The sequence below is a fragment of the Chinchilla lanigera genome, unplaced genomic scaffold (genome assembly GCF_000276665.1).
Source record: "Chinchilla lanigera isolate Chin_1 unplaced genomic scaffold, ChiLan1.0 scaffold00127, whole genome shotgun sequence".
NCBI classification, from domain to species: Eukaryota; Metazoa; Chordata; class Mammalia; order Rodentia; family Chinchillidae; genus Chinchilla; species Chinchilla lanigera.
The window spans coordinates 1,794,593-1,806,698 of NW_004955528.1; the positions used below are offsets into that span (position 1 = coordinate 1,794,593).

The 12,106-nt window shown below is 51.1% G+C and overlaps 1 protein-coding gene and 1 long non-coding RNA gene across 4 annotated transcripts in view; one reads left to right on the forward strand and one right to left on the reverse strand.

Moving 5' to 3' along the window:
- Window positions 1–12,106, reverse strand: part of Osbpl2 (oxysterol binding protein-like 2) — a 36,396-nt gene that overhangs the window by 23,789 nt on the left and 501 nt on the right. The window contains exon 1 of one of the 3 annotated variants that reach the window (XM_005410028.2): window positions 11,892–11,994. The exons of the other annotated variants lie outside the window; for them this stretch is intronic. The gene's annotated coding sequence lies outside the window, so the exon portion shown is untranslated. Of the gene's footprint in view, window positions 1–11,891; window positions 11,995–12,106 lie in introns of those variants that run through there. 3 annotated transcript variants of the gene reach the window in all.
- LOC102003276 overlaps window positions 11,958–12,106 on the forward strand; it is a 1,733-nt gene continuing 1,584 nt past the window's right edge. The window contains exon 1 of the long non-coding RNA XR_001231991.1: window positions 11,958–12,014. This is a non-coding gene — a long non-coding RNA (uncharacterized LOC102003276). The remainder of the gene's footprint in view (window positions 12,015–12,106) is intronic.

Sequence of the window (12,106 nt, forward strand, 5' to 3'; positions counted from 1 at the left end):
ACAAGAGCAGCATCTTAGAAATAGCACGGCACTGAAGCAAAATGTCAACCGTGTCCCAAGAGGTTTCACTTTTTCTGAAAATCAGCAGCGTCCTCCTTTGCACCGCCACCTCCAGCTCTTGCTCCATTCTGACCGAGCCCGTGTGAGGGGCAAGGGTGGTCCGACTGAGGACTCCACCAGGTGCTCGGGGACCTGCGCCCCACCACGAGGCCCAGCCCTCCACCTCCAGCTCTTGCTCCATTCTGACCGAGCCCGTGTGAGGGGCAAGGGTGGTCCGACTGAGGACTCCACCAGGTGCTCGGGGACCTGCGCCCCACCACGAGGCCCAGCCCTGGGGCTCTGTGCCCGGAAGTGAAGGTAAATTAGATTAGTTGCAAGCTTCTAATCATCAGCATCTGGGCACTAAGCTCCTCCATTCCTCTCACCTCTGCAGACTTGCAGTTCTTACTTCCCTCTCCCCAGCCTCCCCAAGCAGCAGCAGAACTGCGCACCTGACCAGCTACGGGGCACCTGTACCAAGAGCGCCACTCGCTGCTGCCCAGTCTGCATCCTCCACAAAGCAGGGAACGGCCCCTGGCTTCCGATTCCTCTCTAACACCGCACAGCTCATCTACAGCGACGCAAAATGTGCTCTGGCCCTCCCTGGAGGAGACAGCTACAGCCAGTAGGTCTGTCCTGCCCCGCAGCTGGTGAGGAGCTGTGTAGCACACTGAGGTGCTGCGTCTGAGTGTCTGTCCTTCCCCACTGCATCCGGGAAGGTGCTGGGAGGTGGCCTCTGACGGACCACTGGCCTGAGAGGGTCCCGGCCTCACAAAATGTTACTAGGAAGTGAGCCTACCAGAGGGTGAACTGTGCACTGCCCTCGAGCTCTGTCTGCTCCGCCGCTCCACCTCCCTTGCTCTACTTTCTGCCACCTCCCACCAAGGAACAATGAAGTAGGAAAGATCTCCACAGAGCCAGCACTGTGAGTCAGTGAGTTTCTGTCTGTTATAAACTGCCCAATCTGTGCTAATGTCATAACAGCACAAAACAGACGAAGAAATGAGGCCAAGTCAAAAGCTCCCACTGCAAAGATGACACAACCTTGGCACCAAGGAACTACAAGCAACTGAAACACAGGAAACACACTGAGCCCCGAGTTCATAAAGCTAATAAAAAGAAGCTAACTAGTCACCATTGTGATGCCAGTATGCCAACACGTTTATTCTGCAAACTGGGAAAGAGGACATGTCCTGCCTGTATCCTGGCTTTCCTATGCACCATCCACCCTACTGTGTCAGCAAAATGAGATAAGAGGACTGCACCTTTTAGAAAAATGCCAGGGGAGTGATGGAGAAGGACAGCACCCAAATATCACCACTACACACACGGGCGTCGCTGCTCCCAGGCACCATCACAGCAGCTGCCAAACTGCCCATCACTTGGCACTACCAACCAGCACTGCCTCGGCAGAAACCAAGCCCAAACCTCAGCCAGCCGCGGGCGTTGCCACCAACTTAGGAGCTCACAGAACAGGGTCTTCCTAAACACACTGTGGGAATACAAGCAGCAACATCCGGGCTCCGGAGCCATTCTCTACCACATAAATCCCAAAAGGGGGAGGGGTACGAGGAAAAGTCATGACTGAGCAGTGGTTTCTCTGGTGTGTATGTGTCACAGTAAACTACATGCTGAAGCACGTTAGGCCACACTGCGGGGACACCGGAGGTAGAGGGTCCTTTCCTTATCTTGAGTCTACACTTTAAGCATGTACAACTTAATTTTTTAAATTTTTTTTTTGTTTTGTTTTGTTTTTGTTTTTGTTTTTTGCAACAGGATCTCACTAAGCTACTAAGTTGCCCAGGCTAGGCATGAAACTTGGATCCTCCTGCCTCAGCCTCCCAGACTGCTAGGGTTCTAGGTGTGGGTCACTACACCCAGCTCAGACTAAACATCTGATGGCATGAGGATCAATGGTTTCTAAGGTTTCATAGCAGGTCTTTTTTAGGAGGCCTCATCTTCTAGAGCTACACACTGACATATATATATATGGACATCCAAGATTCTCTTCAAAATAACTGGGGTGGGGTTCGTGGGATGGATGGGCCTGAGCTGGGGACTGTGCGGCTGCAGACGCACACAGGCACCTGTGTATTAGTCTGCCTACTTTGCAATACTATAAAATCTCCCATGATAAAAAGTACTTTAAAAGCCACCTTCTTTTCTCTTTTTATATGCCTCCTGACCTATAACAAACATCCTAATGTTAAAGGTAAGTCAATCAAACTTCGCAGAAAATCTTTGAGATGAGGGTGTGAGGTATGAGGTAAGCTGCACTAAAGACACAAGCTCAGCTGACTCGGGAACACTGCTGTCACCTGTGGCTGCATTCCTACCGGGTGGCCCGTGAAGGCCGACCATGACCAAGGTCCTTCCAAGGCAGCCTCACGCAGGACCACAAGAGCCTCAGTTGACTCCAACACGGCCCCAGGTCATGCCTGGACACGCACTGTCTGCAGGCACACATTCCATACCTTCCTCACTAAGGCCCCCACAGGACCGCTAAACTACTCAACTGCTGCAGGCTGCCAAAGAAAACCTTGTGGGCTGGGGATTTAGCTCACAGCGCCTGCCTGGCAAGTGCAAGGTTGTGAGTTCGATCCCTGGTACTGGAAAAAAACAAAAACAAAAAAAAACAAAGAAAACCTTGCATTCACTCTCAACAGACCAACAGCCCACAAGGAGCAAGTCCTCAGCAGAAACATGGTGTCCTGTCTCATGACCCTGGCCATGGCGCACTGAGGGAGCCTCCTTGTGGGCAGCCCCTACGGAGTGACCTGGACTCTGCAAGAGCACAGAGCTGCTCCCACCCAGACACTCGGCCCCAGCACTCCAGGGGTCTTCAGTCGTGACAGTCAGCTTTTCAGCACTGTGACAAAACACCTGAGGAAAACAACTGTAAGGAGGAGAGGTTTACTGTGGCGCATGGTTTCTGAGGCTCTGTGGTCCACTGGCTCCTTTCCTTCAGGCCTGTGTGAGGGCCTGGTGGCAGAGAGCCACTCACCTCAGGGCATCCGGGAAGCAGAGAGAGAGTAAGGGGTCGGGGACAAGACACAACCTTCAAAGACACCCCACTGCCTACTTCCTCCGACTGGCCCCACCCGGCCACTAAGCTATCAATTCATCAGCTGATGAGGTTAGCCTCTTCATCCATTCACCTCCCTCGGTCCCACCTCTGAATACTGCTGCACTGGGAATCAAGTTCTCTCAATACATGAGTCCTACGGGGATGCTCCACATTTAAACAACATCAGTCCTTCCACATGTCTGCCCACCCCAGGACTTCTCAGAGGCTGGGTCTAATACACAGGTCTTGGCTGCCAGGAAGCCCACAGGCTCTGAATCTCTGATCCCAGGCCCCCACCCCCAGAATACCACAGTTTGGAGCTGCGCATAGGAAGCCTTCAGATTTTAGACATTTGCACTAAAGGAAGCAAAGTCAAGTTCTGTAACCTGCACTCTGCTAAAGCTGAGGGTGCCATCGAAGATCTGGTACAGGCAGAACCATCATTTCCTAGGCATGCATAATGTGCAGCTATTTTGTTCTCAGAAACAGCACAGGGAGACAGAGCCTCAGAAAAGAACTGTGGGCTTTTTGTTTTTCTTTAATCAGCATCTCCCTTTCCTAACTCCAAAGGGAAAAAATCCAGGAAGTTAGCTAAGAATGGCATCTCTCGCCATAATGCCCTTCTGTCCTCCATGGACAACTCTAGGTCAGAGGACTAGGCACACCCTCCTGTCATATGGCTCCCAAGCACCCCACCGCTGTAAGCCCTACACACTCAGAACACCCTCCCCTCCCTTCTTTCCATCACCTACAAAATGCCCACCCCTTGAAATGAAAAAAAATTTCCACTGTGCCATCTTGAAGATGCCCCCTCTCTGCAATCCCTGTCCCACCAGAATCTAGCCCGATCAGGCCCCAAATGCCCTGTCACCTCTATGAATACTCATACTCTAGTCTTACAAATGCATCTTTATGTTATTCTTAGAAAAACTTATCTAATAGTTTGGGCAATGAGTGACTAACAGCTGGAGACTGGGGTGATCTCCACCCTAACTGCACTCAAAAGTCTAATTGTGTGAAACCTGTCATCTACCAAAACTAGAGAAACCAGCATGGAGGTACATGTCTATAATCCCAGGTACGTGGGATGAGGCAGGAGAATCACAAGTTTGAGGCCAGCCTGAGGTCTTTTTTTTTTTTTTGTCTTTTTGAGACATGGTCTCACTTTGCAGCCAAGGCTGGTCTCGAACTCAAAATGATCCTCCTGCCTCAGCTTTCCAAGTGCTGGGATTACAGAAGCACAACCCAAGCCCAGCTGCCTGAGTAATTTAAAGAGATACTGTCTCAAAATAAATAATCAAATAAATAAATAAGGACTGGTGATGTAGTTGCATGGTGGAGCACTTGCCCAGCATGCACAAGACCCTGGATTCAATCCCCAGTACTACAAAACAAAAACTAAAACAGGTAGGACAACCTAGACACTCAAACTAAGAATGCAAATATTCTAAAGTCACTTTTGAGCAAAGAATTGATTTTTAATTTAAATTACGCCAAATAATATAAATCTACTTCATGACTTACAAATCCACAGGCAGGAGCGCTAGGAGAAACGGGTGCTAAGCTCACCCACACTGGCCACCCCTGCGCAGCACTGCTGAAAGCAGAGAGCTCCCATCACATTCGGTGACGGGGTTCGCTCCCAGAAAGGACCCCATCCCACCTAATTCTCCGACTTCAGGGGATGTTTTCCTGCTGACAATTCAAAATCACAGCATAAACTCCAGCTCGCTGCATGGGGAACTTGCTTCGCAGTTCCCGTGCCCTTGCTGGGCTGGGGGTGGACACACTACCATACAAGGAGTGTTCCACAAGACCTAGTCCTGCCCCAAGAGGCAACTCTCAGCAAGAGGACCACAAAGCAAGCTCCCTGGAGGGAGCTGCAGGAGAGCCTCGCAAGAGCCTGAGCAGAGGCGGCTCTGCTCCTTCCCCACACGCTCAAGTGAGGGCGCACAGCCCACTCCCACAGGCGCAGGTCAGAAGCAAAGGGAGAGCGCAGCAGCCCTGGCCACCACGCTCCTGAGGCAGCACCTTTGTTCCCAGGCCCCCACAGCCCCACGGCACTCAAGGTCAAGGCTGACAGCTAAGCCCACCACAACGCAGAGCAGAACGGAAGCTGGCTATGCCAGCCAAGGTCACCATCACATTCCCACAGGATCCTTCCCCAAGGGATAGTCAGTGACCCGGCAGGGCCTACCTGGCCACATCCCCCAGAGACTGGCCTGGCAGACCCCAGACGGACACTACAGCCACACTGAAATGTTATCAGAGCACAAAAGGAGATAAGGGTCACTCCTGAACCTTAGGTTGACAGCCTATCATGCAACGGGCAGAAGCAGTGCTCTGTAAATATTAAAGGGCAGAAGGTCTCAATCAAGGATGGAGGACGGGAAAGCTAAATCAGGGAGCAATAAGACAAAGCCTGCTCTGCTGTCTGAAAACACTGCAGAAAATGCCAGTGGCTTCTTGGCCAAGTTGGAAAATAGCGGGAGCCCAGGCTCTCTTGGTCAGCACCTCCTAAGTACGGCACTAGGGAGTCCTGGGGCTACCCAGCTCTAAGGGTAAGTGGTGAGGGACCTCATCCCTCCTATGACCACGAGGCTTTGGAGGAACACAAGACACAAGCCATGACACAGCCCTGGGGCCTCCCGGGTTGAGCTATCACAGGATCTTGAGCTGACCATCTCGACCTAGAGCATCCAACAGCCCTCAAAAGACAAGAGGAAATGAAGGTGGGCTGCAGTGAGAGCAGGGAACTCGGACAAATCCGGGCCCATGGCTGGAGGCGGCAGCAGCAAAGCTGGCTAACACACCACAGCACCCTTCCAAAGACCATTCCTTTACTGGGATGTGACAGAGGAGCCAACAGGACCAGCCACCTTTATGCTCACTCCAGCACCACCATGCATTTCTCAATTTGCACTCATAGAAACGTGCTCTATTATAATTGTTAAAGAAAGACTGAAGATTAACATTCCTGTCATTGGAAAACCTTACAGGCTATTCTAACAGATTCTGAATAAATTTAGAATCACATAAACAATCTCTTCTCTATGCACAACAAAACCTTCTTTTAGAAACACAGTGTGTGTGACATGCTGCCTCTGGCCCCATGTGCACATCAGCACCGGGAAAGCACCGGGCACCCTAGTCTCCGCCCTTATGCACACCTCAGTGACGGGGAGGGACTGAGAGCAGCCTTCACGAACACCGGTTCCTTACCCTTCAGCTGATCACAGTTAAGCCCAACTGTTCAGAAAGGGCCATCACAGCGCTCCTCTGCGGGCAAGACGAATAACCTTTATGTTCTCCATTTCCTTGGCTTTCATAGCGGCTCAGCTTTCTTCGAGATCCTGTGGTTATTCTTAGTCTGGGGCTATATGTAATTCATCACAAAGTCAGCTACTTAATTCTATTCAGCACTTAAAGCTGCTAACAGAAGAACACATTTCAGCTCTCCGTTCTAATAAAATGGCGATGAATGCACAAGTGGCCAAACACTAACTCAAGGTACTGCATTAAGTCTGTACCAGCCAGCCAAGCTTCCCAGCCGTCACAGAAAGCATTCGTACTTGCAATCAGTGTAGGAAACAGAAAGTTTCTAGACTTGAGGAGAGCAAGAGAAACAACATCCTGAGTTGCCCAGTATGTCCCACTCTCGACGCCAGCGGGGCAGCCTTAACACAAGGCAAAAGTGCTGGGCTTGGTGGTGCACACCTAGAATCTCAGCACGCTGGGAGGCTGAGGCTGGAGCATCACAAGTTTGAGACTAACCTAGGCAACTCAGCAACTTCGTGAGACCTTGACTCAAGATAAACATTAACTTGAAAAAGGCTGGGGATGTAATTTAGGGCAAAGACTCCGGGTTTAATCCCCAGCACCAAAGAAAGAAAGAAACAAAAAAGAGGAGGCAAAAGGGAGGTTCGGCAGGGTCCCTGCGAAGCACCAGGAGGACTGTGATGTCCCTGGAGAAGAGACAGCCTCAAGCCAACCGTCTATGACAGGCTTCCTCAAATACCATCCTCGATATGATCACACACACAGCTCGAGTGCCAGTGCCAAACATGTACCCCACGCTTCAAGAACATCACCTTAGGACCCAGTACCGCATGTTTCCAGACACACTGCTCTCTCATTCAGTAACACTTGTTTTGATCAATGTCATCACCAGGCAGCACAGCAAAAAGCTGTCCCAATGCTCCCTGTGGGGTGCTGAGAAAGTCTGGGCGGGAGCTGCCTGCAGCTCACCGCTCACCCAGGGAACGGCGCAATCAGACAGTGCATTTGCCCCGAGAGTGCTGCTTCGCATGCACCGACCACAGAACTCCGCGGCCTGGGCAGGAGCAGAGAAGGGGAGTGTGCAGCTGCAGAACTTGAAGACCCACGAATCCGGGCAGCAAAGAGCCTTTGGGCGAAAGGCCACTGTCCTGCAGGGTGCCTGGATGCCCTGCGAGTCCCTCTGACACCCTCGCCCTCCGCCAGCTTCCCTCTCCTATGGGCTCTGTTCCAAGTCCTCCCTTCCCATCTTGCTCAACTTCCTCTCTGTCCCCTCCAACCGGTTTTACTGTTCTGAGAAATTTATCATCCTAAAATCAGACCTGCCCGGGACACTCCCAACTGTACTTCCTGAGCACTGCGGGAGATGAGCACTGCAACCAAGGTCGGGGAAACAAATCCATGAACCAACACCCCCGCCCCTACCAACCTCCCTGGTTAAAAAAAAAGAAAAAAGTTCTAAATTCTGATTGTGTTCATTTTCCCCTCAGAAAGATGACTATCCATTCAATTTCCAAAGGGTCCTTGATCCAAACAAGAGTTCTGACCCAAATCTGAGTCTGAGCACTTCTTCAGACTCTTTGGAGATGACTCGCAGCCTAATCTCTCCTGGAAGCCCTGGCTCGCAGGCCAGGAGCTGGGCCTGGAACCTGCACTTCCTCCAAGTTCCCCAGGGTTTCTGAGGAGAAGCCAGGTTTGAAAGTCCTTCCATGTGGACCCAAGCACCTCCCACCCAACAAGCCTCAGTACTTGGCCCAAGGCCCAGCCAGCTCCACAGCAGAGCTGCAGGTACACCTGGGCACCAGGACTACTCTCCTCCTCATCCCACCCCACCTCCAACTCTAGAGGTCTGACTTTGCAACAGGTCACTGGGAAAGCTCACACGGGTGCAAGAGACACCAGGGATCTAGTCTAAGTCCTCTCCGCTTCTGGGGTGGCCCACACCCCAGCTCACATCTGCCAACCACTGTGGTCACCAACACTGCTCCTCTTCCCTCTTCAGGGTGTCCTGGCCTAGACACCAGAGCTCACATTCACTTTGGTTTTAAGGCAGCAAGGGACATCACTTCCGGCCAAGCGCAGTGGTACAAGGCATCAGACTGCAGCTGGCCCTTTCCCACAATGGACCAGCATTTCCTTTATTCAGTAAAACACAGCTGCATACCTGGCGTGCTAACACCGCTGCCACCCTCTCCCCAGCCCTGGGTGCTTCCGCCTGTTCTAGAATCCCAACTCAGCACAGCCTCTCTAACAACTCTTGCCCTCCATGCTGTTTCCCCCAGAGCACCCCGCGACAGCCCAGAACACATGCTCTCTGGCCATCTTTCTAGCGCTCCCAGCCCCTGGGAAAAGTCTGTGCTCAGGACCTGGCTGTCCCCGGAGACCAGCCAACAGTCCCCCGATCGATGACATGCAGCAACAGCAAGGACAGAGGCTCCAGGCCCCAGCACCCAGGTCAGAAGACACAGGCCTGACACCCAGACCAGGGTCGGGCACCGTCAGTGCCCAACACTGCGTCCCCTTCCCACCCATCCCAGCATTCCTCAGGCACACACTACACGCCTGGGGGATGTTTCTCCAAACTAACCAAGCAGGTATTCCACTGAGAAAAGGAGAAAGCAAGGAGAGCGAGGCACAAACACCAGGCAACAGTGCCCGCGCGCACACCCCCACATCCAGTTCCTTCTGAAGGCTTCTTCTACCCGGCCCAACTCAGAGACTGCTATCTGTACTACCGGAAGTTCCAGCTGAGACACAAGAGTGCTTTGAAATTCTGCCCAGTGACCCCATGTTACTTCTGGATTTGGAAGGAAAGGGAAGTAGTGTCGTGAAGTTCGTGACAACACTGCAGTGAACAACTCCATCCCATGTTTGTAACAGGAGCTGCCAGTATGGCCCGTGGCAGGCTCACTCCCACATCACCAACTGAGCCCAAACAACGAGGCTGATAGGCTTTGACACTGACAGAAGAAATTTACTACCAAAAGCATTTTGGAAAGGCAGAACTGGCAGCACAGACATTAATTAATTACTGTACATGGAAACGACACTTAAAGTCTCAAACTAGAAGGTGAAACAGTCTTAAGATTTAAGTGTATTTTATGAGTCATGTTCAAATGCTAACTTCCTTCTGGTCTCAAGGGTTTAAATCAACCTCAAAGCGAACCAAGTTTTGGAATTAAGCCTTACATTTGACAATTAGTACTAACGGCTAAGTTAGATGTCCACATCCAAGTGGAAGCGTGGTAATGAGGAAGAGACAGTATCACACACCCAACAGCGCTGTCCACAGGCCCTCAGCAGGTCACAGTGGTCACAGCCTCAAGTGTCCAAGGGTCTCTGCGTAAGACCTTTACCTGATAGTCTTTCACTCCACAGTAACTAATTTCTAACAGAAGACGAACATGCCCATCACAGATTTCCTCAGCTTTCTCTCTGTACTGCGACTGTGTGTGTCTAGTGTCATCCCAGGGTCCCCTTTAGCACTCCTAGATGGGGAACCAAGAATGTCCAGAGAGCCTACAACGTACCAGCCACTTGATGCTGTATTTTAACACATATTTCTCACCATCACACACTTTACAACCAAAGATATGGGAGAACAGTCCCTTTCTTCCTGCCAAACAGCGCCAGTCACAGGACCCAGGGGTCCAGCCTGAGATTCCCCATGACCCCTCACAGCACCCTGCACGGGACACTTAATCTCTCTTTTTTTTTCCTGTGGTGCTGGGGGGGCGGGGGTCAAACCCAGGGCCTTGTGCATGCAAGGCAAGAACTCTACCACTGATCCACGTCCCCAGCCCAAGACACTTAATCTCATGCATGTGATGTCAACCACTCTGAAGCTTCTGCTCAAAAATATCACCCCACCTGCCTCATACTCGCCCCAACAGGATGACACAGGTTCTGAGGCACCAGAAAAGTGATTTCCAAAATGCAGTAAACTGCATTTGCAGACAGCATAGAACATAAAATCGTAAAAAAGGAAACGTCATGTTTTCAATCAGCTGAATATAATAAGACTGTAAAAGTCGAGCAAGTCTTAAGGAATATCCAAGACACTTTGCTAGAGGCACGAAGAAGAGACAGGAGAATGAAAGTCAAGTGGCACTTCTCAAATATTAAAAGAGCACTGCTCAGTAAGCAGAAAACAGCAGAATCTGACCACTCCAGATGCACTTGGAGGAGGGAAGAAAAATGCCCCAAGCATACACTTACGGTCTGACTGCACAGAGCCCTGCAGACTTGAGCTGAAAGGAAAACTTCATCCTTGAAGTTCCATCTACACCAGCGCATTCAAATTCCCCCTTTTCTCTCAGCAAACACCAACAAATTTGCTAGTAACGAAGGCACTGCAGAGCAGGCAGGTAGGATACTTCTACAAAATCCAGAATAGCCAGATGGAGGAAGGATTTCATTTTACAAGAAACAAAATTGTTTTATAAACATTCCAGCTCACGAAAAGTGAGAATCTGTTCCAGGTGCTGCAAGAACCACCATCGTATGCAGCACAATTAGAATGTTCGCAACAAAATTTTGAATGAAAATCTTCGTATCAGCAGGCAGTATATCCCTAGCACCACAAATAAATAAATGGCACGTGAGGCCAGGGGCATTGTTTAATAGTAAAGTGCTTGCCTAGCATGCATGAGGCCACAAAATAAAAGAATAAAAGAATGTGAACTCTAGAGCCACACTGCTCTTGTTCAAATCTCTAAACCATAACTTACTGCTGCGTAACCTGAAGTAAACTACTTAACCTCTCGTTTCCCCATAAACGATCAGAAGATAATGTTAGTGCCTTTAAGGCTCATACGAATAGGGTGACTCTAAAGTTCTCATAACAATCTGGTACCATAATTGTTAAACACTTCATCATCCCCTCAGATAAGTGCCATTACTAACAGAAGGCTAGGTGAGGCAAACACGGAAGGTAAATTCTAGGAGAGGCAGCCGCCCACTTCCTCATCATGTTTTGATGACTGGCAGAGTGCTGCAAAGGAGGAAGCGCCACCCTCAAGGTTCCCACCCGCAACAAGGAAAAAGTGAACTAACGCTTTGGAGCACCTATGTGCCAGAGGCTGGGCCGAGATAGTTCCATTTGCTCCTCTTATCAGCAAAAGCAGATGTCACGCGGCAGACAGGGAATGAGGTGGGAAAGAGGGGAACCGGCTCAGGCAGCAAGGAACAACGAGAACCCTCAGCTCTGGCATCTGGGTACTATGAGTGTCCCAGGGCACCCCTCCTCTCAAGCTGTTCCCTCAAGAGCTCCAGTGAGCTGAACAAACATGCGCGAAGTTTGTGTCCATCGGCGAGTAATGAGACTCCCGCGGAGGTGCCAGGGCGGCCCCGGGAAATGCAGTGACCCAGTCCACGGCTCGTTCTCTGTGTTCAGCACAAAAGCCCTGAGGCCACCGACCGAACACCACCTACCTGCTCACCACACACGAGCCAGAGAGGGCCGATTCTGCGACTCCCTGCCCGTCCTCACCTGGGCTTACAAACTTACGCGGCCTAAGGATGTATTCTCAGCGTCCCAGTGTCACCGTCGAGAACGAAGCCACCTTAGAAATCACACTTCCCAAGACACTCGTTAGGAGTAGGCACAGCTGGCCAGCCTTCGCGAATTAAGGTCAGAAACACGGGAGGCGGGGGCCACAGGGGGTGGCTCCAGGGAGGGCACAGGCACAGGGGCGCCTCCGAGAGGGGAGGGGAGGGCGGGGT